At 38.4% G+C, this 25,864-nt stretch overlaps 1 long non-coding RNA gene across 1 annotated transcript in view; it reads right to left on the minus strand.

The window, feature by feature from the left end:
- Positions 1-277: 277 nt before the first annotated feature.
- Positions 278-25,864, minus strand: part of LOC133076572 (uncharacterized) — a 108,269-nt gene continuing 82,682 nt past the window's right edge. Inside the window, exons 3-4 of the long non-coding RNA XR_009697556.1 lie at positions 9,556-9,687; positions 278-492 (exon numbers count right to left, since the gene is read on the minus strand). This is a non-coding gene — a long non-coding RNA (uncharacterized LOC133076572). The remainder of the gene's footprint in view (positions 493-9,555; positions 9,688-25,864) is intronic.

The following is a 25,864-nucleotide window of genomic DNA, read 5'->3' on the forward strand; positions in this document are numbered from 1 at the left end:
CTGACTTTATTTATTAGGGCCAAAACGATTTCTCTTTGCCCTAAGCCATGCCACCTCGAGACAGAAATGACATGGATAAAGCCAAACTGTTCCTCTTACCCTCTCCACTTCACCTAAACTCCTATATTTTGCTCCAGTATTGTGCTGGAAATTCTCTGCTTTAAAGCTGGACTTCCACGAAGGCTTTCTCATCCGTGAGTGATTGGCTACGACAGTGTTCTCCAGGGGCTTCAAGACCACAGCCAAGAAGGGCTGGAGCCAGTTCACAGGCCACTGCAGTGTCCACAGCTGGGACTGAGGTCTATATGCCTATCATCTGACACATGGGTGGCTGAGACTCCTGCCAGGTCGCTTTGTGTTTGGTGCTGAATCCCACAGCTCTCACCAAGGCACTTTTTTTTTTCCATGGATAGATGCCAAATTGTTGCTGGGGTTGGGAGCGGGGCACAAAAGAGGGACATATTTTTCAGCCACGATGCTAACGTCACTCCCCTTTTAAAAAAAAAAAAAAAAAGAATTAAATACCTCATTTTATTTTATTTTTTTTAACATCTTTATTGGAGTATAATTGCTTTACAGTGGTGTGTTAGTTTCTGCTTTATAACAAAGTGAATCAGTTATACATATACCTATGTCCCCCGTCACTCCCCTTTTAATGACCACTGAGCACATACTATATGCCAGGTACAAGGCCGGTCACTTTGCTCGCATTATCCCAGTTAATAGTCTGACGACAACTTGACGAAGCAGATTCTATTATCATCATAAGTATTGTAAACGTGAGAATACTCAAAAGAAGTTAAGTAACTTACTCGTTACCCACAACTATAAATAGAACTTGCACCTCCATCGTGGTACGAATCATGACGTGACAGGACTTTCTTTGCTTTCTAGTCCTCATTGCTCAACAATCAGTTATTATGTGTCAAGTGCCATTGTAGGTGCAGGAGATATAAATAGATGAACAAGCCAAAGACCCTGCCCTCATGAAGCTTATATTCTAGTACAGAAAGTACATAACAATCACGGTTTGTTTTGTCTGTCTCCATTATAAAATTCTGAGTAGTAGTAAGTGCTGTGAATACTCAAACGGAATAGTTAGCTCGAGAGTACCTAGCAGGAGACAAAATGACCAGAATAGCCTCTGAGAAAAGACTTCTCTTAGGAAACGGTATTTGAGCCGAGATTTGAATGATGAGGCAGTACTAGCCATGTAAATGTTGGGTGTGGACTCTTCCAGGTAAAGAAAAGTGCTCAGGAACATACTGTAAGGGAGGAACATGCAGGGTATTAACAAGACAGAATGTATTAAAGAGATGGAATGATCCAATGTTCTTGGACCTTGGTAAAGAAATGGGATAGTGTAGGAAATGAGTTAGAGAAGCAAGCAAGGATCAGATCGCGAAGGGCCGTGGAGGCCAGGGTGAGGTACACGGTAAAATAAGGTATGAAGTAAAATAAGAAGCTCCTGGAGAGTTTTAAGCAAAAGAGTAATTTGATTTAGGTCATGATATATTTTTATGATAAATTTAACCTATGTATTAGCATATATATATGTATGAAATGAATTTTAAAGTTTAACAAACACACATATCGAACATTTAGTCATGGTCACTGTTGGGAAAGGGAATGGGATTAGGAGATTGACATGGGGTTACCAAGAGGGACTTTTACTTTATCTGTATTGTTTACATCTTGTGCAATGAGAACATATTTATGTATGACTTGAAGAATTAAATTAAAAATAAATAACTGAAGGAAAATGTTTTAGGTGTAAGCCAGAGAAATAAGTCATTATAGGACTTCGCCCAAAGATCACCTTTTTTCAAGAAGAGGCACAAAATCTATGCCCAAGCACAGTTTTCAACATTCATAGGTTTAGAGGCTGAAAATTAAATGAAATCTAGAATAAAAAAATCATAAGATGTGTTTATCTTTATATCATTCTAAATTAGGACATATATGCTAATACATAAAGAAATTATTCTCATTATTAACCTTTGTTAATTTGAAACCTCTGAAAGATGATAAGAAGAAAAGAGAAGCAAAACATATTCCTGAATTTCTGCTGTATCATACAGTCCAGAAAGAAACACAGGAGCAATTCAGTTAGCAGTAACTGTTTATAAAAATCCAGTCTGGTATGTGGGTCCAAACATGAGTATCTTGCTATCAGTATAATCACATACAGGTAGTAAATATTACTTAAATCAGGTGTAAGAGCAGATGTGATTCCTGTGGTTTTTCTTTCATCATAAACAGATGCCCTTTCAGACTATATGACACCGTTTTAAAAATTACATATATTCCAAACCCAAAGAGAGGTTATAAAAATATTGCCATTTAGTAAGTAGGTAAAACTTTCACCCTAGATAAGAAAGAACTACAAACATCGTTTTCCATCTGTGTATATTTTTTATCACTCATATTTAATTTGGATAACATCAATATTATACTCATTAAAGACAATCCAATTCTGAATTTTAATTGCATGGGACCTAGTGAGCTCTGTGGCAGGAAGAATGACTAGGTACTTTGGGTCTGAAAGGCAGCTTTTGACTTGATGAGCATGGTCACCAATACCCTTCTAGACAATGTAGCAGCTTGAGAAGTAAATCACCCTATAGACGAGGATAAATGGTCAAGAGGGAAAGGGGAATAGTTGTGAGTAGAACATGGTGATGTGTCATTTAAAGTATCCTCCAGTCCAGATCTTTAGGACACTTGTACCAGGTTCCTAGAATTCAGAGGTTAATATTAAACCAAGAGAACAACCAAACTAAAAATAGCTAAATCACTAGAGATGCTAAAGAAGACAAAGAATTAGGGCAGTGGAAAGCCTTCTTAAGCATTTATTAAGAATTCACCAAACATTCATCTACATATTGTACAGGCATCACATGAGATTAAAAGAAAAAGACATAATTTCCCAGGGACAAGCTATTAACATGAGCAGTTTTGTCCAAACCAAAAAATAAGAGAAAAATTGGATTTTTTATATGCTCCGAAGTCTTAATAGTATAATCAGAAACTGGGGCTTCCCTGGTGGTGCAGTGGTTGAGAATCCGCCTGCCAATGCAGGGGACACGGGTTCAAGCCCTGGTCTGGGAAGATGCCACATGCCGCGGAGCAACTGGGCCCGTGAGCCACAACTACTGAGCCTGCGCATCTGGAGCCTGTGCTCCGCAACAAGAGAGGCCGCGACAGTGAGAGGCCTGTGCACCACGATGAAGAGTGGCCCCCACTTGCCGCAACTAGAGAAAGCCCTCGCACAGAAATGAAGACCCAACACAGCCATAAATAAATAAAATTAAAAAAAAAAAAAAAGTATAATCAGAAACTATTAGAGTTGTTCAAGTTTACCTTATTGAGCCAAAGGCTATGCATGCACTTCCAGAGACACTTAGCAAGTGACAGATAAATATATATTGAGCACCTACTGGTTGCAATGCTCCAAGCTAGGCGTAGGGAAAACAGTGGTGTAAACATTATAAACAAGAACAAGATACAGTCTATGCTCATTTGGAGCTTAAAGTCTAAAGGAGAAAATAAGCATAAAACAATTAATGTCAGTGACAGTTGGTTAATAAAGTTCACTGTGCTGAGAGTGTATAATTAGTGACCTTACCTATTCAGAAGGTGTGAACCAGAGTCAATGAAGGATTCCCTGAAGAAAGGATATTTAAGTTAAAAAGTGAAGAACTAGTAGGAGTTAGCTGAGTAAAGGAGTGGATGGAGGGTGCAGAAAAGTATTTCCAAAAGAGGGAAGAGCATGTGTAAAGGTCCTGAGGCAGACAGGAGGGAAATCTCGGAAGATGGCCAGAGATCACAGCTCAAGAGAGAGCCTTACAAAAGATGAGGCCTTTGCGGTAGACAGGTCTCAGACCAGATAGGGCCTTAGCCACCACATTAAGGATTCGGATTTATTTTAAGAACAATCAGGAGTCATTGGGAGGGTTTAAACTAGGAAAAGAATATAATAAGGTCTGTACTATTATAAAGTTACCTCGGCTATTGTATGAAGAATGATCAGAAGGGATTAGGGGTACATGTGGGGAAATAAAAGAGATTTTTACAGCAGGTGGCTCAGCTATGGTAAAGGTGCTTGGGATAAAGAGAAGATTCAAGAGATTGCTAAATAGGTGGAATGAACAGGACTGGATATGTGGATAAAAGAGAGAAAGAAGACAAAGTCCATAACCCCTCACAGATTTATGGCAGGGACATATGAAAAATCCATCAGGATTCTTACTACGTATGGGTACCAGAGTTTTGACACTTCCAGTCTGAATAGCTTTGCAGTGCAGTACCTGTGAAGATATTTTAAGGGATCATTTGGATAGTATTCTGCAGTCATCAGGAAAATGTATACCTTCTAGACAGTCTCCAAGGATTCCGAGAAACTTTACTGCAATAAATTAGCCCTTGAAAAAAGCTTGTGATTCTGTACCTAAGAGCATGGATATTAGCTACCCTCTAGAGAGAAGGTAGCCAGAGGAAGTAGGGAAGCATCATTGTCTCTGGGAAATGAGCAAGAATGATGGGAAGATCAGAGAATGCCACTAAGCTCAGGGCAAGAATATTAAATCACAATTTTTGCCAAGTATTTCCGGGGAAGAAGAAGCTGTTCTCTATAAAAGTTCCCTAAAGATGCTGCTGATTATCTACCTAGAGTTGAAATCCCAGAAATCCTGAATCAAGATTTGAGCCTGTGACAAACAATGTCATGTAGTCTCCTAATTATTAGTAACAGAAAATCTCAAGAAAGAAAGTAAGTAAAAGTGGAATACGATGCAGGCGTCTATTTGATTTAGCCCATGTAAATAATTATATGTATACATGGAACACTTACTAGGATGCACATCTATGTAGTATGTCTGAGCCCCTTTGTTATACAGTGTCTACCCCCAACACTGCCTCCTAAATATCTTGTTAGCTGGATGATAATTCTTTTTTCTAGGCTCCTCCTTAAGGATACATTTTTAAAGGGAATTCTTAAGCCTCTAGGAGTTATCTTTTGTCCTATAGTTAATCTCTTAATAAGACCAATTTAGCTGTAGTATAAATGGTAATGCATAGTGTACTATTTACTGCACAATTCTGAACTTGCTCAGAGATTGCTTATAAGCAGGCTGGCATTACCCGTGGGCAGAGTTGGTTAGGAGAAACATGGAATGTTTTCAGAACCATAGAGAAGGTTCAGGTTTTTAACCCTTGTTCTGGGAAGAGTTATTTCAGACCTTGTCAGCCCTTCAGAGAGCCTACTGTATATAAGGACTGCATTGGGCATAGTGTCTGTTCTTAAAATCTGAGGGATACAGACTCAGACTTGGGTTAAATGCGTAACAGTACCTGGGCTGTATTTGCAAAAGGGCCTATCAGCATAGAACAGGACAAACAGTATGACTAACAATCACGCAAGTAAATTAGAACATGACCTGTGAGTGAGGTGTATTACTAGATGTGAAACACAGTAGTAATATTCCATTTGAATTTCTTGGGTTGTATGTCTACTTCCTTTTTTCACAGATTCATACTACCATTATTGGTTTAATTTCATTTGCCACTGTTGAGTTGTCTGCCATTTGGAATGAGCTTGCATTCCATCTGTTGTAAGTGAAGGATTTGCAAGTGGCATTATTCCATATTTTCTTAAGGATTTAACGTGTCACTAGCTTTCAACTGACTCTACTAAAGGGCTTTTTGCCAGAACCCTACCTGATGCCAATTTTCATTCAATCTCCATAAATGTTTATTAATACAATAGTGCACAAAATCTTCTTTAACTACTGAACATGCCAAAAGAGGTATTTGTTTTTCTCCTTCTCTATGCCCATATTTAAACATGTTACATAAATATGTCCACACCTAAATCTGTCCCATCTTGTTGATCCACTTTTAAAATTCACACCCTGCCTTGTATAAACACAACCCAGCCATGAAAGTAATTTGTTCATGAGTCATAACCATACAAACATTGAAGTAATTGTAAAAGCAGCTCTTGTTAGTTTGCAATTAGGGGTATTAAGTTCTATATCATGCTGCATTAGATTTTAGGAAAAAAGTCATAAAGGGTTTTATTTGTTAATACTCAATAACATTTAATCATAGACACCTACAAAGACAAAGCTAAATAGATATCCATTTCAACACCTACAAAAATAACTAGCTGTCCTGGGTGTATCATGGCAGATGGTGCTGTTTTTTTAAAGAGTATATACAGAATTCATAAACTGAACAGGTACTTATAGACATGCCACAATATGCTGGAATGGTCTGTTTATTTAACATCATATTTTCAAGTCCTCATATTCAGCATCAGAAAAAAATACCTGTTGTATAACTATAAATTTGAACCAAATATGCTTTAGAGCTCAACAACACTCTATATGTGACAGTGATTCAGAGAAGGTGCAATTCAAAGGTAATCTACTCTCACTATTAAATAAGATCTGAGTGTATCCCTATACTTCACAAGGTAGGAATGCCATGAATGGATTCCTCCTAGAAATCTTTGTAGTAGCCTAAGTTCTGGCAAGGTGCACATTACCTGCCAAAACTCTCCTGATAAAGCAGGGCCCTCAAGCCAACTGGAGAATCTCTTGGTAGCAGAAGTCACTCCTCCTGTATTAAGTATCTCATTTATCGACTCCTCCCTCTCCCTCACTTACCTACACTGAACGTGCTTAATATCTATCAAAGTTATCCCCTGCTCTCCAACATCACAAACATTTCCTACATTGGACTTCTTGACATTTCTTATCATTTATTAAAATATTTCTTAATTGATCTACTAGTTTCCAGCTGAATTCCCTTCCAATTCATTCATTACGTGTTCAAACACAAATCTCATCATGTCACTCCTGCTTCACATCTTCTAATGATCTCCTCAATAACTCCAGGACTCCCGAGTAACATTTCCACTTCGCTCAGGGACCTCAAATTGTAGTTTTTTTTTTTTAAAGCTCCTGCTCCATTTTCACGTCTGCTTTGCGCCTATACTCGAACACTCTCTGCTCTAACTTTTCTAAACTTGCCGAGCTCTCCCATTCAGGGCCCTTTGTTGAGAATGCCTTTCAAAAGCTAGCTCAAGTAGCTGCTCTTTCCTGAAGATTTCTCAGAAAACACGTGTTAGAGGAATGTGGGATGTGGTGAAAAGCTCGCTCTGCAGAGCAGCTGGTGTTCGAAAGTGCTGGGATCAAATTCTAATTCTCTGGCTGGCCGTGTGATCCAGAAAAAGCTGGTTGGTCCCCACAGATAACCTTCAGCCACATCCATCCTCGTTAAGTGGGTGCTGCCACCACGGGAGAGGGCAAGTCGTCAATGCCTGAGCACCCGTGGTCCTTCCCACTCTGGCTGTAGCGATTTTTTGGTTTTAATTGAGGTATCATTGACATATAACATTGGTATGTTTAAGGTGTACAATGTGTTGAGTTGATACATTTATATTTTGCAGTGATTACCACCATGGCATTAGCTAACACCTCTGTCATGTCACATAAAAGATTTTGTGTGGTGAGAACATTTAAAATCTAGTCTTTTTGCAAGCTTGCCAGCCTGTCATCTTTTAGGACTTTTCCCGTGTTATATACTCCTGTCATTCCTGGACTACAATCCTCTCTGCTTCCTTCTAGACTTTCTGGGTCCCTACAAACCATCTCCAGTACTTCTTCTCTCCTGCTGCCTCTATTTGGCCAGACAGCTTAATCTTTGACCTTGGTTTGGTCTTTAAGTATATATAATATACTTAAAGTATAGTGAATATATAATATTTAATATATATATAATATACGTAAAGTATATATAAAAATATATACTATTTATCTATATATACTACTAATATATATACTACTACTAATATATTACTAATAATACATACTACTATATATACTAATATAGATATAGATTGATATATATTAAAATATATAATATATGCTACTAATATGTATATACTTAGACAATACACATTTTTAACATACAAAAGTAACTTCAACTATAGTTTTTTGCCCACATTAATTTGATAAGGTTGCATTGCCCTCCATCTTTCTGGCCTAATCTCCCCCTCTGTATCCTCACTCTGGAACTCATAACCTATTCTAACTGAGTCACATAATAGCATTGATTACAATTTATGGTATACTTACTGTGTCCTAGGCAGGATACAAGACAGTTTGTATACATTGTGTTATTTAATTTTCCCCCAAATCCCAGGAGTAAGTGTTACTAGCACCACTTTAGAGTCAAAGAAATGAAAGAAGAGGGGTACTTACCCAAACACCACTCGTAAGGGCAATATTGCTGCACATACACACAGAGCAAGGCAAGTCAGAGAAAGGTGGTAGAATAGAAAATAGTGTATGTGTATCTGGAGGGTTAAGGGAGTAGTGGTCAGGGACTGGGAAAAAAGGAAAAGTCAGGGAGAAAAAGAGCTTACCTCAGAAGGATTTGTAGAGGAAACACTACACTGAGTATTTGACGTGACTCATCTGACCCCAAGCCCCCCATCCCAATACCTCTTCCAACTACACTCCTAGACCCTGACTTTAAGCGTGAAAGGCCCACATTCTCACGACATCTTCTTTTGCTGTCCAGGCCTAAGGAATGTGTGTCACCCAGAGGTAAAGCCAGATGCCTCAATCTTAAGTGATAGGGTCAAAAGCAGTTGGAGGCTGGGGAGCCAGAAAATGAGAATCAAAAGTATTACCAATGGGGGCTTCCCTGGTGGCACAGTGGTTAAGAATCCGCCTGCCAATGCAGGGGACACCGGTTCAAGCCCTGGTCTGGGAAGATGCTACATGCTGCAGAGCAACTAAGCCCATGAAACACAACTACTGAGCCTGCGCTCCAGAGCCCGCGAGCCACAACTACTGAGCCCCCTTGCCACAACTACTGAAGTCTGCACACCTAGAGCGCGTGCTCTGCAACAAGAGACGCCACCACAATGAGAAGCCCGCGCACTGCAACTAAAGTAGCCCCTGCTCGCCGCAACTAGAGAAAGCCCATGCACAGCAACGAAGACCCAATGCAGCCAAAAATAATTAATTAATTAATTTTTTTTAAAAAAGAGTATTACCAATGGATCATGGGCTGCTTTGCTGAGTTAAAGAATTTTATAAGAAAAAAATTCAACCAGGAATTTTGAAAGAGATGGCATCAGAACATAAACAGCACTGAGTCAGAAATCAAAAGGAAGTTAACTGCAGGTGGAAGAAAAAGTTAGAAAGAAGAAAAAAATTGGACTAACTATAACTGTATTTTTTAAGATTAGAAAGAATCTGTGCTCTGAAAAATAATCATTATAATAACAACAGTTACTGTTTTATAAACACCTATTTTGTGCAACATGCTTTGCCCTCCTGATCTCATAAACCTTACAACAACCTTGTAAAATGGGTGTTATTATCCCTATTTCACATGTGATGAAATCACTCATTGCAAAAGAATGAGTAACCTGCTATATTAGTCAGAGTTCTCCAGAGAAACAGAGCCAATAGGATATATATATCCTATATAAATTATATATGGAAGGAGATTTATTATAAGGAATTAGCTCACATGATTATGCAGGCTGACGAGTCCCAAGATCTGTAGTCAGTCAGCTGGAGACCCAAGAGAGCCAACAGTATAGTTCTAGTTCAAAGGCTGGCAGGCTGGAGATCCAGGAAGAGCCAATGTTTCTATTCAAGTCTGAAAGCAGAAAAAAAAAAAAAAAGTCTCAGCTCCAAGGTAATCAGGCAGGAGAAATTCCTTCTTATTCAGGGGAAGGTCAGCCTTTTTGTTCTATTCATGCCTTCAACTGATTGGATGAGGCCCACCCACACTAGAGAAGGCAATCTGCTTTACTCAGTCTATTAAATTGAATGTTAAACTCATCCAAAAACACTCTCCCAGAAACATCCAGAATAGTATTTAACCAAATATATGGGTGCCCCATGACCCAGTTAAGTTGACATAAAATTAACCGTCACACTTGCCTAAAGCTACCTAATTTGTAAGTACTGGAAATGGGATTTAAACCCAGATCTGTCCTTTGAAAAAGTCCACTGCTATTCATCTATGCTAGAAACATGGGACCACAAGAATGACCTAGAATGTATGATTCTCTTACTTGAAATTTTTGCCAAGATCATAGAAAAATTAGTTGCTGAGTGATTAGCTAGAACATTTAGCTAGATTAGCTAAAAAGCCCATTTAATTTTTGTACTTGAACCAAACAAGGTACGCTGGTACTGAAACACCTCAGAAAAGGAAAAAGGGGTTAATGGTGCTGAAAGGGCTATGTGACAGGGAGAAGCCAGCCACCTGGATTTCTTTCAGTAATGCAGGAAAGTTTTTTCCAATGTCCACAATTTCACAGCCTCACACAAATTACATGTCAATTTGAGTATAGTCAAATAAAGAGCAAAAATTAATTTGAAAAAGGTCCTCCTTTACACTTGCAATGGTACCTTTCTTGCAATGGCTCAAGGGAAAAGGGAAAATCACATTTTTTTGGTTAAAACAAGAAAGTCAACCCCCAAAATATAGGTGATCAATAATTGTATTCTGTCCAGACAGCTTAACAACTTTTTGGAAATCAAACATCAGGAATACGTTAAAGAATTAGCTGATTGAAATTATAAATCGATTCTGTTTTTTTCCCCCATGGTTTCATGTGACACTATATTCTACAAAAGGGGAAACATACTGCTCAAAATAAGCCTGGTTCAGCATGTATCTGCAGGTACAGAAATTACAACTCCTTGTTAAGTGAAAAAGAGTTATATGTGAATGCTATTCATAGAACCCACTAACTAATATAACCATATGCTCTTTTCCTCGGTTAGTTTTACTAACTAAATATGTACTATTTTTAAACTTGTCTGAGATTTTCTGAACAAATCAGGGGCTTCTAATTCCATCAAAGTCCAATGATAAGCCTTCAAGATTTCTTCAGCATCAGAAGAAATCTTTCCAGAATTTATTTTTTTCCAGAAAAAAAAAAAAGAGAACAGTCTGATCAATGAAAGGATAAAATGCATCAAATTGGAAGCTATTTGATGCCTAGGATGATTGTACGTCTGAGGACTAATAATCGGTTGTGGTATGCTACTTCTTAAAAAAGATACTTTGAGGTTATGCACATCATCTGTCTAATTTGCAGAAATTTGCTGAGTCAAGCAGGTCTGATCCAGTGCACATCACTTTTTTTTTTTTTTTTGGCCTTCAGGTAAGCATCCTGTGGGAAACGCTACTTAAAATGGGAAGCCCTGAAAAAAAAATTTAACATCTTACTAAATATGAGGTTGGAGGTTACCGTTGTGAATTTATATAAAGGTAAAATAAATTAAAATTGGGGCTCAAAATGTCATGTTCACACTCTCCTAAAATGAGAAACAGCAGTCTAGATGGGATAGCCTTGGACTAAGAGTTGAGCCTGAACTCTAACCTCTGAACCTGGGTCTGAACTCTAACCTCTGAACCTGGGTCTGTCATTCATTTTCGGTGACATACTCAGGTCACTGTCCTTCGGTTTCTTTACAAATAATGCCTAATATGAGAATAATAATTACTTTGTATTTCAAATCTATGCTATGATGATTCTGTAGAAAAATACCAAGGAAGGAATGAACGAGAAAGCCCCTACAGTAATGACAGAAGAGTGGGCATAAGTAGGCAAATCAGGAAGAAACGTTGGCGCTAAAGATCTGGATGAAGAAAGGTAAGAGGAGCAAAACATGGAACGGAGTCAAAAAAGAGCAAAAACCAGCGTTCCCAAATTATACCAATTATAGATTTGAAAAGAGGGAGAATTAGAAATTCCTGAAAGTAGAGGATTTAATGCTTAATAGGGAAAGGAGGGAAATGCAGTCATGAAAAAGAGGAAGAAAAAGCTCTATCTGGTGTTATCTGATACCCAACAACTTCCCAGAAGACCCTGAAGAGAAGAAGAAAGATCCTTAGGCAGACAATGATCAAAGTATTCTAGAGTGTATTTACATTTTTACGTGTGAGAGCATGTTTGCTTCTTTCTCTTATTTGATATTAAAAAAAACAGGCCAGAGACCCTTAAAAGCTTTTTTGGTAGAGTTATAATCAGGAAAAGATGCAAAGAAGTCAGAAATTGCCCATATAGGGATTAAGTTATGAAACTTTGACTAAAAAGACATGGAAATATTTCCAAGACACATTGTTGAAACTTTTCAAATGTCAGGGTTGTATGATGTAAGTTTGGGAAATAGCACACTGATTTATTTTCAAAGATTTATTTGGGGAAAAGAATCAGAAATACAAGCTGCAATTTGTAACAGCACTGTTCAAAAAGCCAAAAATGAAGATTGTTTACATATTGTATTAGAAACGAAATATTGGCTAAAGACAACCACTTTTTGTATTCAAAGAGTACTGCAATGTTTGAATTCACCAAAGAACTTAATGAACTGATATGAAGTTAGCATAGAACAGTACCTAAGCTAAGGAAGAACTGAAAAATGGATAGCTAAAATATGCCATCCACAGAGATATGTTCTTGACCATTTATCCACATAAATGTAGTAAGAAAATAGATGACTCAGTGAAAGAAGTAGCAGCTAGCAAATCAGATGAATAATAGCTGGGGGATGGACTTCATTTTTAGATTGCCTTCTTTGCTACATAGATTTATTTACTTGAAATTGAAAGATGCACATGGACTTTTGGGGAAGAGCACCTTCTGGAATGTATAATTATATTTGTTTCAAGTAGCACTTTCTAATCATCACACTGGTCAAAATGCCTTATGCCCTCATTGTATTGGTAAAGGTGACCAACAACAATAATTTTCAAAAGGTTTTTGTGGAAATGTGTATGAGATTTGGTTTAAAATGAGAAGGACTATCTATTATTGTGTTTGAATGCTCTGATTTTAATGAAGATCCTGCAAAAAGATAGAAATAATACATCTGAAAAGGATGTAATATATAAGTGTGTTAACAACACAAAACTTAAAGAAATAGTTACAGGAAAATTGTAGGAAGAAAGATCCAAAAATGGATAAAGCACCAAAATGTTTTAAAGTCTCATTTAAAGGTGGATGTGGCCCATATATACAATGAAATATTACTCAGCCATAAAAAGAAATGAAATTGAGTTATTTGTAGTGAGGTGGATGGACCTAGAGTCTGTCATCCAGAGTGAAGTAAGTCAGAAAGAGAAAAACAAATACCGTATGCTAACACATATATGGAATCTAAAAAAAAATGGTTCTGATGAACTTAGTGGCAGGACAGGAATAAAGATGCAGGCATAGAGAATGGACTTGAGGACATGGAGAATGTGGGAAGGGTAAGCTGGGACGAGGTGAGAGAGTGGCATTGACATATATACACTACCAAATGTAAAATAGATAGCTAGTGGGAAGCAGCTGCATAGCACAGGGAGATCAGCTCAGTGTTTTGTGACCATCTAGAGGGGTGGGATAGGGAGGGTGGGAGGGAGACGCAAGAGGGAGGGGATATGGGGATATATGGATACATACAGCTGATTCACTTTGTTATACAGCAGAAACTAACTCAACATTGTAAAACAGTTATACTTCAATAAAGACGTAAAAAAATAAAATAAAATAAAGGTGGTCTCCTACTTAGGATCTCACCTTATAGAAAAATATCCAAGGGTACTTTAAAGTCAGCTTGGGTATAGTCCCAGCTCCACCACTTTCTAGCTAAGTGATGGCCTAGGAAGACCCACTACACTCTCTAAACCTCAATTTCCACGTGGATGAAATGAGGTTAATAATAGTATCTTCTTTATAGTAATGTTTTAAAGATTAAACCTCTATCACATTGCAGTATAATTATTTATGTTCATGTATCTTTCATTCTTTCTTTCCATCAGCAAATATCACTTGAGAGCCTACTAAAGTGGATATTGACTCTGCCTCTATCTCTCTGACTCTCTTAGTCATGTGGCTTTGAGAAGACTACTTAACATCTTTGTCAATGTTATCATCTATACATTTGAGATAAAAATAGCACACATCTCATAGGGTTATTGTAAGATTAAATGAGCTAATACAAGTAACATATTTAGTACAAAGCCTAATAAAAATTAGAAAATCAATAGATGTCAGCTAGATTTTTATTAATGTTTTCTTCCTCCTTTTCCTCCTCTTTTTCCTGCTCTTTCTTATTCTTTTTCTTATCACCATCATCATCATCATACATTCTGCTAGACCTTGTCCTATTAGGAGGTGATATTCTTTCTTTCATTCTACGGTAATAAATATGATACTGAACGTTAGCTCCCGTGATTGGTCAAGACCTTTTAGTTTGCAGCAAAAGAAAGTCAACTCAAACTGTCTTCACTGAAAAAGGGAGATTCTTTGGCTGGTGTAACCAAACAAAACAAAAGCAAGAGGTGGGGCTGGTCTCAACATCATTTGGATCCAGAAACTCAAAGTTGTCAAGACATTCCTTCCCAGCATTCTCATCTCTGCTTCATTTTGAGCATAGGTTCCATTCTTTCCTTCTGCAGAGGCAGAGATCACACACTGAAAGTTCTGGGTCTGAATCCTAACGGGTCCTGACAAGGTGACAAGGGACCTTACTGTCTAGCTCCAATTGGAAAAAAACATGGAAAAGGCATTAATTGGCCTGTTCTGGGTCACATGCCCTTGAGCTGGATGAGATTATACACTATACATGTTATGATGAGATTATATTCTATATGCTAACAGGGAGACAGTACAGGTTCACAGAAGTGGAGAGGAGTGGAAAACAGCATATCCCACGGAAATAACCAGCATTTTGTTGATTTGTGTCACTGAGAGGTCCCCTCCCTGTCTTCTCACTTTATAAACTCGGTGCCTAGTACTGTTTAGTGCATAAAAGATATCCATAAATACTTTCAAAAAATTAATCTCTCAAAAGACTGACATTACAATCCCAATAAAAACCTTTTGAAAATGATTGATATTGGTCATCTTTACCAATACAACGGAGGACATAAAGCATTTCTGACCAGGGTGGTGATTAGAAAGCACTACTTGAAAGTAATGTAATTATACATTCCAGAAGATCCTCTTCCCCGAAAGTCCAATTTTCAATTTCTTTTCCTTTTAACAAGACCATTTGAAAAGATCAACGTATGTTCATGATGCTCAATTTTAAATACTTTTAATAAATATCTATTACTCTTTCTTAGTTCAAGCTGCTGTAACAAAATACCTTAGACTAGGTCGCTTATAAACAACAAATATTTCTTTTTCATGTTTCTGGGGGCTGGGAAGTCAAAAATAAAAGCACCAGCAGATTCGGAGTCTCGTGAAAGCCACCTTCTTGGTTCATAGAAGCTGGTTCCATCTTTTTGCTGTGTCCTCAAGTGGTGAAAGAAATAAGGAAGCTCTCTGGAGTCTGTTTCATAAGGTCACTAATCCCATTCATGAGAGCTCCACCTTCATGACCTAATCACCTCCCAAAGACCCCACCTGTAAACATGTCAGTCACATTGAGAGTTAGGTTTCAACATATAAATTTGGGGAGGACACAAACATTCAGTTCATAGCATTCTGCCACTGACCTCTCCCCGCCCCACCAAATTCATGCATGCGCAATATAGTCATTCCATCTTAATAGCCCCAAAAGTCTTAAATCATTCCAGCATTAACTTTAAAAATCTATGTCCAAAGTCTTATCTAAACATCATCTAAATCAGATGGGTAAGACTCAAGATATGATTCATCTTGAGGCAAATTGCTCTCGCAGTGAACCTGGGAAATCAAACAAGTTACCTGCTTCCAAAACACAGTGGTAGAACAGGCATAGGACAGGCATTCCCATTCCAAAACGGAGTATTAGGAAATAAGAAAGGAGTGACTGTACCAAGCAAGCCCAAAATCCAGTGGAGCAAGTTCCAGTAGATCTTAAGGCTCAAGAACAATTCTCTTTGGCCTAATAATCTGCCCTCCAGGTCCACTGGGCCAAGGGTCCTGCCCCTGCAGTTCTGCCAGGCAAAGACTGGTCCCCAAGACTCTGGGCAGCGCTGTCCCCACAGCTTGGCTGAAAAGACCCATCCTGGCTCTCTGCTTGGACCCTCCCCCAAAACTAAAGTCTTTGTCCACAATTTTGGGGTGAGATCCAGTGCCCAATGGCTCTGACTTGCATCCTTTGAAATTTTGGTTGAGGCAGCCATGTCCCCACAGCTTGTGCACTCTGTGCTCCTGCAGAGACAGCAGTACAGACACAACCAACGTTTGTCACCTGCACACTCCAGAGATGCCACCTGGCCTGCCAGAGCCTTACCTGGGGCAGTCAGGCGTGTGGCCCCGGAGCTCAAGAGCAGAGCCAGAGATGCGAGGTGGGCAACACACACTGAGGTCCCACAGGTACCCACGACCCTTATTTGCATTCTTTCATTGTCTTGAACAATAGCTCCTGGTTTCTATGGAGATGGCTGACTAATCTCTTCATCACACAGTTTGGCCACACCCTTTAATGTGACGGGCTTTCTCGTTCTTTACAATATGATAAGCTGAGCATTTTCCCAACCATTAAATTCTGCCTACCTTTTGATAAACAATTCCATCTTTTTTTTTTTTTTGGCTGCACTGCACGGATTGCAGGGTCTTAGTTCCCCAACCAGGGATCGAACCGCATCCTCACTGGTGAGGAGTCCTAACCACTGGGCCGCCAGGGAATTCCCAACAATTCCATCTTTAAATCCTTTCTCTTGTGTTTTACTATAAGCAGTCAAGAGGATCTAAACCACTGAGTCAACACTTTGCCTAGCAATGGCTTCAGTTAAATATCCAAATTCATCCCTCACAAGTTCTACCTTCCACAAATCTCTAGAATGTGAACACAATTCAGCCAACTTCTTTGCCAGTTCATAGCAAGAATGCTTTTCCTCCAGTTTCCAATCACATGTTCCCCATTTCGATGTGAAACCTAGTGAGAATGGCCTTTACCATCCTTATTCCACCAACATTCTGTTTGGGATGACTTAGGTATTCTCTAAGAAGATTGAGGCTTTTTCTATAGCTCTCCTCTTTCCTCTCTGAGCTCTCCTCAAAATTGCTCCTAACAGTCTGTTCAAGGCAATTCAGGCTTTTTCCAGTATACAGCTCAAAACTCTTCCAGCCTCTACCCATGACAGGCATACCTTGGAGATACTGTAGTATATTAAGTGTGCAGTAGCACTATGTCTAAAAAAGCAATGTATTAATTAACAAACACGTCATTGCTAAAAAAAAAAAGCTAGGGCTTCCCTGGTGGCGCAGTGGTTGAGAATCTGCCTGCCAGTGCAGGGGATACGGGTTCGTGCCCTGGCCTGGGAGGATCCCACATGCCGCGGAGCAACTAGGCCCGTGAGCCACAACTACTGAGCCTGCGCGTCTGGAGCCTGTGCTCCACAACAAGAGAGGCCGCGATAGTGAGAGGCCCGCACACCGCGATGAAGAGTGGCCCCCGCTTGCCACAACTAGAGAAAGCCCTCGCACAGAAACGAAGACCCAACACAGCCAAAAAATAAATAAATTAATTAATTAATTAATTAATTTAAAAAAAAAAGCTAACCATCATCTGACAATGAAGGGTTGCCACAAATTTTCAATTTGTAAAAAATACAATATCTTTGAAGCGCAATAAAGCAAAGTACAGTAAAACAAGAAATTCCTGTTCTTAATTTCAAAGTTGCTTCCACATTTTTAGGTATTGCAACATTCACTTCATTTTCTCCATACCAATTCTTAGAATGTGGGGAGAAACACAAGCATTCAGTCCATGTCATTCTCATATTCATGATAGTATAAACATAAATCTCTGGTTATTATCTATTACTATTGTAAATCTAAAAGAGGTACCTGTTTATCTACTCTGTACTGAGAATAATGTGCAATCAAATCTCATTTCCTTAGGCCAGTCTGGCCTGGATATCCGAGTTCAGCATCATCTAGATCAACCCATAACTACACAGTAGCTTAGGGATGAAGTATTCAGTCCTTGGAATTCAGCGTTTGGTGGTAGATTTATTGCATTAATGGTCCAATTCTTCACCACTTTGCAACTTCTCCCATCAAGAGAAGTCTATCTCCTTATTCCTTGAATGTGGGCTAGCTTTGTGACCTAAATGTAATATATAGGAGTGAATAGTATGCGAGTTCTGAGCCCTGACCTCAAGGGGCCATGTGCATTTTCTTGTTCTACTCTCACTCCTCTGCCTTTGCCATGAAAACCTGCCCAGGCTAGCCTGTTGGAGTATAACAGACAGGGGTAACCCAGTGGGTAGCCCAGTGGCTCCATCACTCCAGCTGATAGCCAGCCATGTGAAAGAGCCCAGTCAAAACAAGAACTGCCCAGCAGAGCCAAGACTAAATCATTGACTTGCAGGCTTGTAGGCTGAATAAATACTTATTATTTTTATGCTGCATTATCGGGGCTGTGGAAATCTGGTAAAGCATTTCATTCAGGCCCTACTTAAATCATACCTGTATCAGCTTAACGACCTCATTGCTGATCATCCTATACCCAGGCAAGCTTTTATCCTTGTTTTTCACATATAACTAACGATGCTGGTTGAAATATCCGCCAAATACCTTGTGTTCTCCAGCTAGTCCTTCTGGTCCGTTTGAGAATATGATGCTAAATAATGAAGCAAACAGTTTGCCATGAGCAGCCTTATGTGCTCAGTGACTTGACAGGCCCCTCGCAAACAATAAGCCTGGAATGTCGAAGAATTCTCCGAAACTTATCAACTTGACCAAACATGGGCAAAATCAAATTCATAACAATGAGGAACCAACAAAATAAGACCATGTGTAATTTTCTCTTAAATATTTACCATAAATCATCCCAGACCTTGACAAAGAGCTGTATTTTTAAATTGATAATAATTGAAATCCTTGTACTTCAACATCTTGATGCCCATTTTATATTTCCAGATAACACTGATATATCAAAAGTGAATGTTCCAAATATCTTTGGTTAAGAAGTTTCAGAACTCACACATAAATCTCTGCTTGCCCTCTATTCTATCCAAGGAAAGCATATTGGAAATGAGATGCCTCGTTTTCCTAGTGAAAAGCAAGGTCAGTCTATAAATAGAATTCAAGATTATATTCATAATGTACAGTAAAGCCCTCAAGAGACTACACTTTGAAAGTGACTTTTAGACCAGGGAACTGGAAAGAGAATGACTCTCCTTATATAAAGATGACTAAATGAAAGAGAAAATATGGTAATAAAATAAAAACTTTTCTTCATCTTTCTGGCAATTCTCCAAGACCTCCATTTCAGGGAGCACATGTCTGATAGGTTTAATGCTGAACTCAGTCAACTGATTATAATTGTGAAAATAAGAATAGCTGTCCAACAAGGCAATTTTGGGAAAGCAGAGAGGTAATCAGCTGGCTCTGGACAAAACTGAGGCAGTACGGTTGGGGCCAGAACAGTCTTTTATATTTCATTCCCCCACACTAGCATCCCTTCTCATGTCTTCACCCACATGCAATTAGTAGAAGATTGAACTGACATGAAGGTGCTATATCTACCTCTCTTTGTCCCATGCCTTCTCTGCCATACCATCTGATCTTACTCTTTGGGAAAAGTTCTTAGAGAAATCATTCACACTAAGGTGTAAGTGAGAGATATGTCTGAACTGATTACCCTTCTTGCATGCCTCTGTATTTTCTTTTTAAATGCAAGGAACATCTGGTGTTGACATTCCAGACATCTATGAATCATTATAATAGGAAAAACTCACACACGTAGCAGTTTACCAGTTCATACATTATGTTTACCTCTACAAGAAACTGGGTTTGGATGGTTATATTTGAGTGACAAGCCTTGTAAGTTCAGCTGGGATGGAGGTTCCACAGAGTGATGCGTCGTGGAGTGGTGTGCATCTGTCAGGAAGCTGTGAGAAAATGTCACTCTTTATTATCTTTTTATTTTTCTTCTATGTCATCAATTTCTTCCAAATCTGATCCACAATCCTTCACTCCCATAGTTTAAATTGATCTTGGTTTTCGAAGTCTTTCATCTTTGGCCTCAACCAACATTCCAAGTTCCTGGCCTTATTGCCAACTACTTCCTTTATGCTGCCTCTGCTTCAGCCAGCATATTTACTCCCTTCACTGTAGGCATCCCCGGATCTTTTTTGTTACACATGCCCAAAATGCTCTATAGAGATCTTCTTCTCTATAGAGTCAAATCTTCTCTCACATTCTAAACAGCTCATATCTCACCTCTTTCTTTGAATTGATGGCAACTGAAATCCTAGTACTTTTCATATCTGACTGCCTATTTTACATTTCTAGTTAACACTGATATTTAAAAAATGAAGTGTCAAAGCTATGCATATTTTCAGTCAAGAAAGTTTAAAACTTAGCCTGTAACTATCTGCTTGTTTATCCATCCTAGCCCAGAAAAACACATTCAGAACCAGATAGATTTCCCATTGAAAAGTGGCACCACTCCAGACCAAGGCTGTCTGAAGTGATCTGTCCCTTCTCTGAATTCCTATAGCAATCGTTGGATTTTAAAAATTGATTTATATATAGACTCTCTTTGACATCTTCTCTACACTCTCTAAACAACTATTTAAATGTTATTAAACTACATGTTTTTAAATCTCATTTACTCAGTTACCTCAAGAATTTTTTCACAGCATAAAGTATGATTATTTTAATGTTAGCCCCATATGGAGACATTCACCTAGTAGACAAATCACAAATACTGGCTGGTTTCACTGTTTTTTAAAGCACAGCTAAGAAGTTTTTTCTATATGTAACAAAAGTAGTTCTCAAGTATTGTATCATTAAGAAGAAACATAACTCTTCCCATTTCATCTATGGAAAAAGTACAAGAAAAAGGACAATAGGAAGATTGTTCTGGTATATAAGAATTATAAATCATCATCAATCCATTCATATTAAAATTAAGATTTTTCCTAAATTTTTTTCTCATCCCTTTCTCATTAAGTGGTTTTTAATAAATTTAAATAAATTTATTTCAACATTTCTAACAAATATTAATAACAAATAATTTTTAAACTACTATGCAATAATTATTTCTGAAATTTAATTTCTATAAGCTCTTGCTGTTTATTCATTGAAAATGCAGCTACAGAAAAGTTATTCAATATGTGTTTCCAACAGCTGAGAAGCTAGCAAGTTTTCCTCCAACTTTAAAGGGAGAGACACTTTTTTGCAAGGAAATCTGCTAGCCCACATCTCATTGTCAGTAATAAGAGACATTCACTTTGAAGTTATGCATCACTTTTTAAAGATCATAATTATTGACTGAGAAGGTTAAAGAAAAAGAATGGCATTAATAAGTGGACTTTGAGTTCAATGATAATATCAAATTAATTAAAATTAAAAGCAATATGGGTATAATACAGCAAAAAATAGCCAAATGATTTTAAATAAATATAAAATTATTTTCCCCCTCTGGGTAATACAAGTTATAATGTATTATCTCTAAATTTAGGTCATTTTTCTCCTAATTGGTCTCATACCACTCTGAACAGTATTTTCCACACCTTGATGTTTTCTGATTCACTTAGACAAAATCAAGACTGTACCTGGTAGGGAAGAAATTAATGTAATTATGGAATCTCTATTAAATCAAAACTAAGTTTTGAATTCTGGCTTAGCTTAATATTTTCCCAAATTATTTTTCCAGGTATATTTTAGAACACTCTTCAAAACAGTTCATCAACTTGCCAAAGATAGGTTAGTCTCTCCAGAATATGATAACGTATCAGGGACTCAAGTTTTATTGTTGTTTCGACAGGCTGGGCTCCCAGTTGTAGTAGTAATCAGATCCGCTGCAGTTAGAGGAATTCTATAAATTTGTGGCAAGTCCACAGATGACCTCAGTATCTGTTATTATGACCACTTCATTCATGAGCCCATTAAACAAGCACTGACTGGGTGAGGAAAGCTATGATTGAATCCATAGGCTAATCTTATCTAACCAATTATTGAAAGCCTCCTCCACAGAAGGGTCCTTCGGGGGAGTTTTCACCCACAGCATAAACGTTCTCATAATTTGGACCCATTCCAAGAAGCTCATTCACATTTCTTTTCCCCAAACCAATTTGTCACTAGTCCTCCTGTCTTAATCTTTCTAAATCCCAGACTGTTCAGTCTGATCATCAGCCACGATGCATGAATTGGTGTAAGTTGGTAGTTCTTCTCATCAAGAGACTTTTCCTTTCTCTTCAATACTGACCTTAAAAGAATGGATTGTACAGGAAACTAGTCCTCTGCCATCTGGTGCCAGCAATTTAACATCTCTAAAGCAGACCCAAATTTGCCCTCCCCTTAAGTCAACTGTTCATAAGAACACCTGTTCAAGGCCATTCTGGAGGGTCAGAAGCAGAGCCATAGGAGTAAGTGCACTGAGGATTAGTCACTCGTGCAAATTTCTTGTGCTCTCAGGATCTGACAAATCTGCATTTTGTGTTTACCTCTTCAATTTGTTGATGGAGAACCATTCAGCACACCTGACTTTATGTTTGGAAAACAAGATAGAAACAGTTCATTTTAGGAGTTCAGGTTGCAGTCACCTGCTTGCAGTCTCTACCTTAGACCAGTAACAAGTTAAGAACAGTTAACTGAAGAAGACAAGACTTTGCAATAGAACGTCAGTGGCCTCTATCATAGTTCTCTTATTTGGGCTTGTACTTGCTTTACACAGCACGTCAGTCTGCCAAAGACACTGCAAGCCCCATTGAATCTACTGCTTCATGAGAGCCAAGAGGGAGAACAGCTTGTACTGCAGCCTTGATCTGCTGGAATGCCTTTTCTTGCTCTGGCCCCACTATTTGTAAACAGTTTTGTAAGCAATCCACTTGATAAACATGTCAGAGCCACATATCCACATGTGTTATATATTAATCCAAAATCCAAACAAGTCCACAAACGATTGCCTCTTTTCCTTATTAGTATAAGATACAGAGGACTCCTTGTAGACTTCTGTTTTGAAGGAGCTATATCATCAAGCTTCAGATCACCGGACCCCCCCAATTTTAAGTAACAGATCCCTGAATTTTATGTGATATATCTTCCATCCTCTTTCAAAGGTAGGTATTACCAAAACATTTATTTTGCTACTACTACATGGCCCTAGCAGCATGATTGATGTAATATACAAGCCTTATATACCAAAAGATGAAGAGATGATAAAAATCTCTGAGGATTAAATTATGTCTTAGAGTTAGAGGATTGACAAAGATAAAGGCGAAGGTTTATGTTTATCAAGTGAAAGCAAATTTCTTCTGGTGAGATCGACAGCTACAAAGCAAACCAACTTCCAGGTATGTGTTAATTTGCCCCACTAAAAAGAACCGTATAAAATAGTAGCTAAATGGAGTCATGAGATTCTTACAAATTTTACAATTCATTATCATTCCCTAAAAGCTACCCATCTGTCTTCTCCACAAACCAAACAGGTAAGTTTAATGGGGATATCCTAGAAATCATCACTGTTTGGCTGTTCAGTTCTTGACAATGGCTCTCATTTGTGAAAGCCCCTCAGTGATGTGGCATTACTTTTTTTTTTTTTAACATCTTTATTGGAGTATAACTGCTTTACAATGGTGTGTTAGTTTCTGCTTTATAACAAAGTGAATCAGCTATACATATACATATATCCCCATGTCTCCTCCCTCTTGTGTCTTCCTCCCACCCTCCCTATCCCACCCCTCTAGGTGGACACAAAGCACCGAGCTGATCTCCCTGTGCTATGCGGCTGCTTCCCACTAGCTATCTATTTTACCTTTGGTGGCGTATATAAGTCCATGTGTGGCATTACTTTTGACTTATCATTTTTTTAGGGGTGTACTCCACAAGCTTCTTCTTTGCTATCCTCACTGTAGTAGTCTTAACAGACTATGTCAGGGAAAGATTGGGGAATCTGTTAGTTTCTGAATACATCGCTTCAAATTATCCACACAGAAACTACGGAAGTAATCACAACACAGGCTTGGGGACTCAATGGCCCCAAAATGAAATGGTCTTTGAACAAAATTTCATTTACCCTCCGACATCCACCTAACCTGTGATCATAGCGACATTTTGGTTCCCAGGAATTGGTTTTGGGCTCAGTCTACATCCAATAACCCTCCAAAGGCCTGGATATTTTCCTTTCCTAGGTGCATAATAGTCACAAATCTTTCTGTGGAAGGCTAGAAGGAAGATTTAAATACGTGTGCATGATATTGACACAGGATATTTTTCAAGGGTACCCATCTCCTTTATTTAGGGAGCTCTGGCTCCGTGACATGACTCAAGGCTGAAAGTCAGGCTTCTACTCAGCAAACTAGGGCTTATATTGTTTTACTAAAGATTAAGTGGGATTTCAGTGCCCTGACCATCTATTTGATCTCAGGTCGCTTAGCCAACATCAAAGATTACTGTAGGCCTGACCAGCTAATAGAGTACATTCCCCTTGCCTGTGGCATATAGTTAATGCTGTTTGGCCCCCACTCCCATGGAATGTCAACATCTGCAGTAAAATCAGGGAGCCCATTCCAATGACAATATCGGACATGCACATCCCTAGCTACATCCCCAGAGAACATCATCTACGGTGTTTTCAGAGATTGGTGTGCTCTTCTTGCGAATTTATATCTAATCGCTGAATGACGGTAATGCCTTCTGGCTCTCTTGGGACCAGTGAACATAAATTACTCCAACATTCTTATCTCTCTATGAGTTTGGATTCCTTCTCCCATGTTACATAAAAGCATTTCTGTCATCTCAACTTTATTTAGCATAGACTAGCACTAAGTCCATTTCCTAAAAAGAAAATTTTTCCAACCTAAAATTCTTCACCTGTGAAACTATCAACTAGTGTGAGGTTGGAATACAAAATGTATCAGACATTTAAGTATCAACGGTTACCTTCATGAACCCATGCTTAGAAAATTACTGGAAAGTGTGCTCTACCAAAAGAAAATAAAAAAGACATGTGATACAGAAAATGGAAGATCAGCACAGGAAGGGAGCAGAGGAAATATTTAGGACGACAGTGGAAGTGGAGATCAGAGGGATATGTGTGGTCGTGCATCAGGTTCAGAGGACAACTTGCCCCGATTTAAGCAGGTCAGAAAGCGTCAAGAGAGATTTCTTTAAAAATATGAACATGTCACTTGGACATTTTCTGGACATTAAGGCTTGAATTGTAATAAGTATACATAAAGCTAAACCAAAAATGTTAAGACATTCATCAACTCTTTCTTGAAAGGAAAAGCAATTATGGTATATCTTAAGTCTCATCACCTGCGATTAGTGTTTACATAGTCATAATGATGTAAGTCCTCAGTACTGATCTAACTAAAATTATGATACAACTATGAAAACAGAAAGGCATCATAGGAAGAGAGAGAGAGAGAGTATTGAGGATAATGAGGCGACATAAAGGCAAGCTTCATCCTCATCTTCCATACTAATAGTTAATACCTGAAACCATAGGATTAACAGGTTACAAAATGAGAATTTTAAGAGATTGGGAAATAAGAATTGAAAGTGGTTATCTGCAGCAGGAGCATAGGCAAGAGTGGTAGAGCACCAGTGTATGTCACAAACAAACCTTGTATAATAATTTGGATATTACGATCATGGGCATGAGCAAACTCGATACCAATAAATTCCCCTTTGCTTAAGAAAAAAATAATCATATATAGGTATATTAGAGGTATCTAAAGTGTACTGAGTGCCAAGAAAATTGTGTTTCATCTGATCTTTACAAAACTCTGTGAGATAGGCATAACTTCTGTTACGGATGAGAAAATTGGAATTCAGAAAGAGTAAGTAACTCATCCAATGGTTTTCATTTAGTCAGTAGTGAATCCAGGAATCAACCATGGAACCATCTGGCACCAAAGTCCTTGTTCTGTC

This window comes from Eubalaena glacialis, chromosome 16 (genome assembly GCF_028564815.1).
Source record: "Eubalaena glacialis isolate mEubGla1 chromosome 16, mEubGla1.1.hap2.+ XY, whole genome shotgun sequence".
Classification (NCBI taxonomy): Eukaryota; Metazoa; Chordata; class Mammalia; order Artiodactyla; family Balaenidae; genus Eubalaena; species Eubalaena glacialis.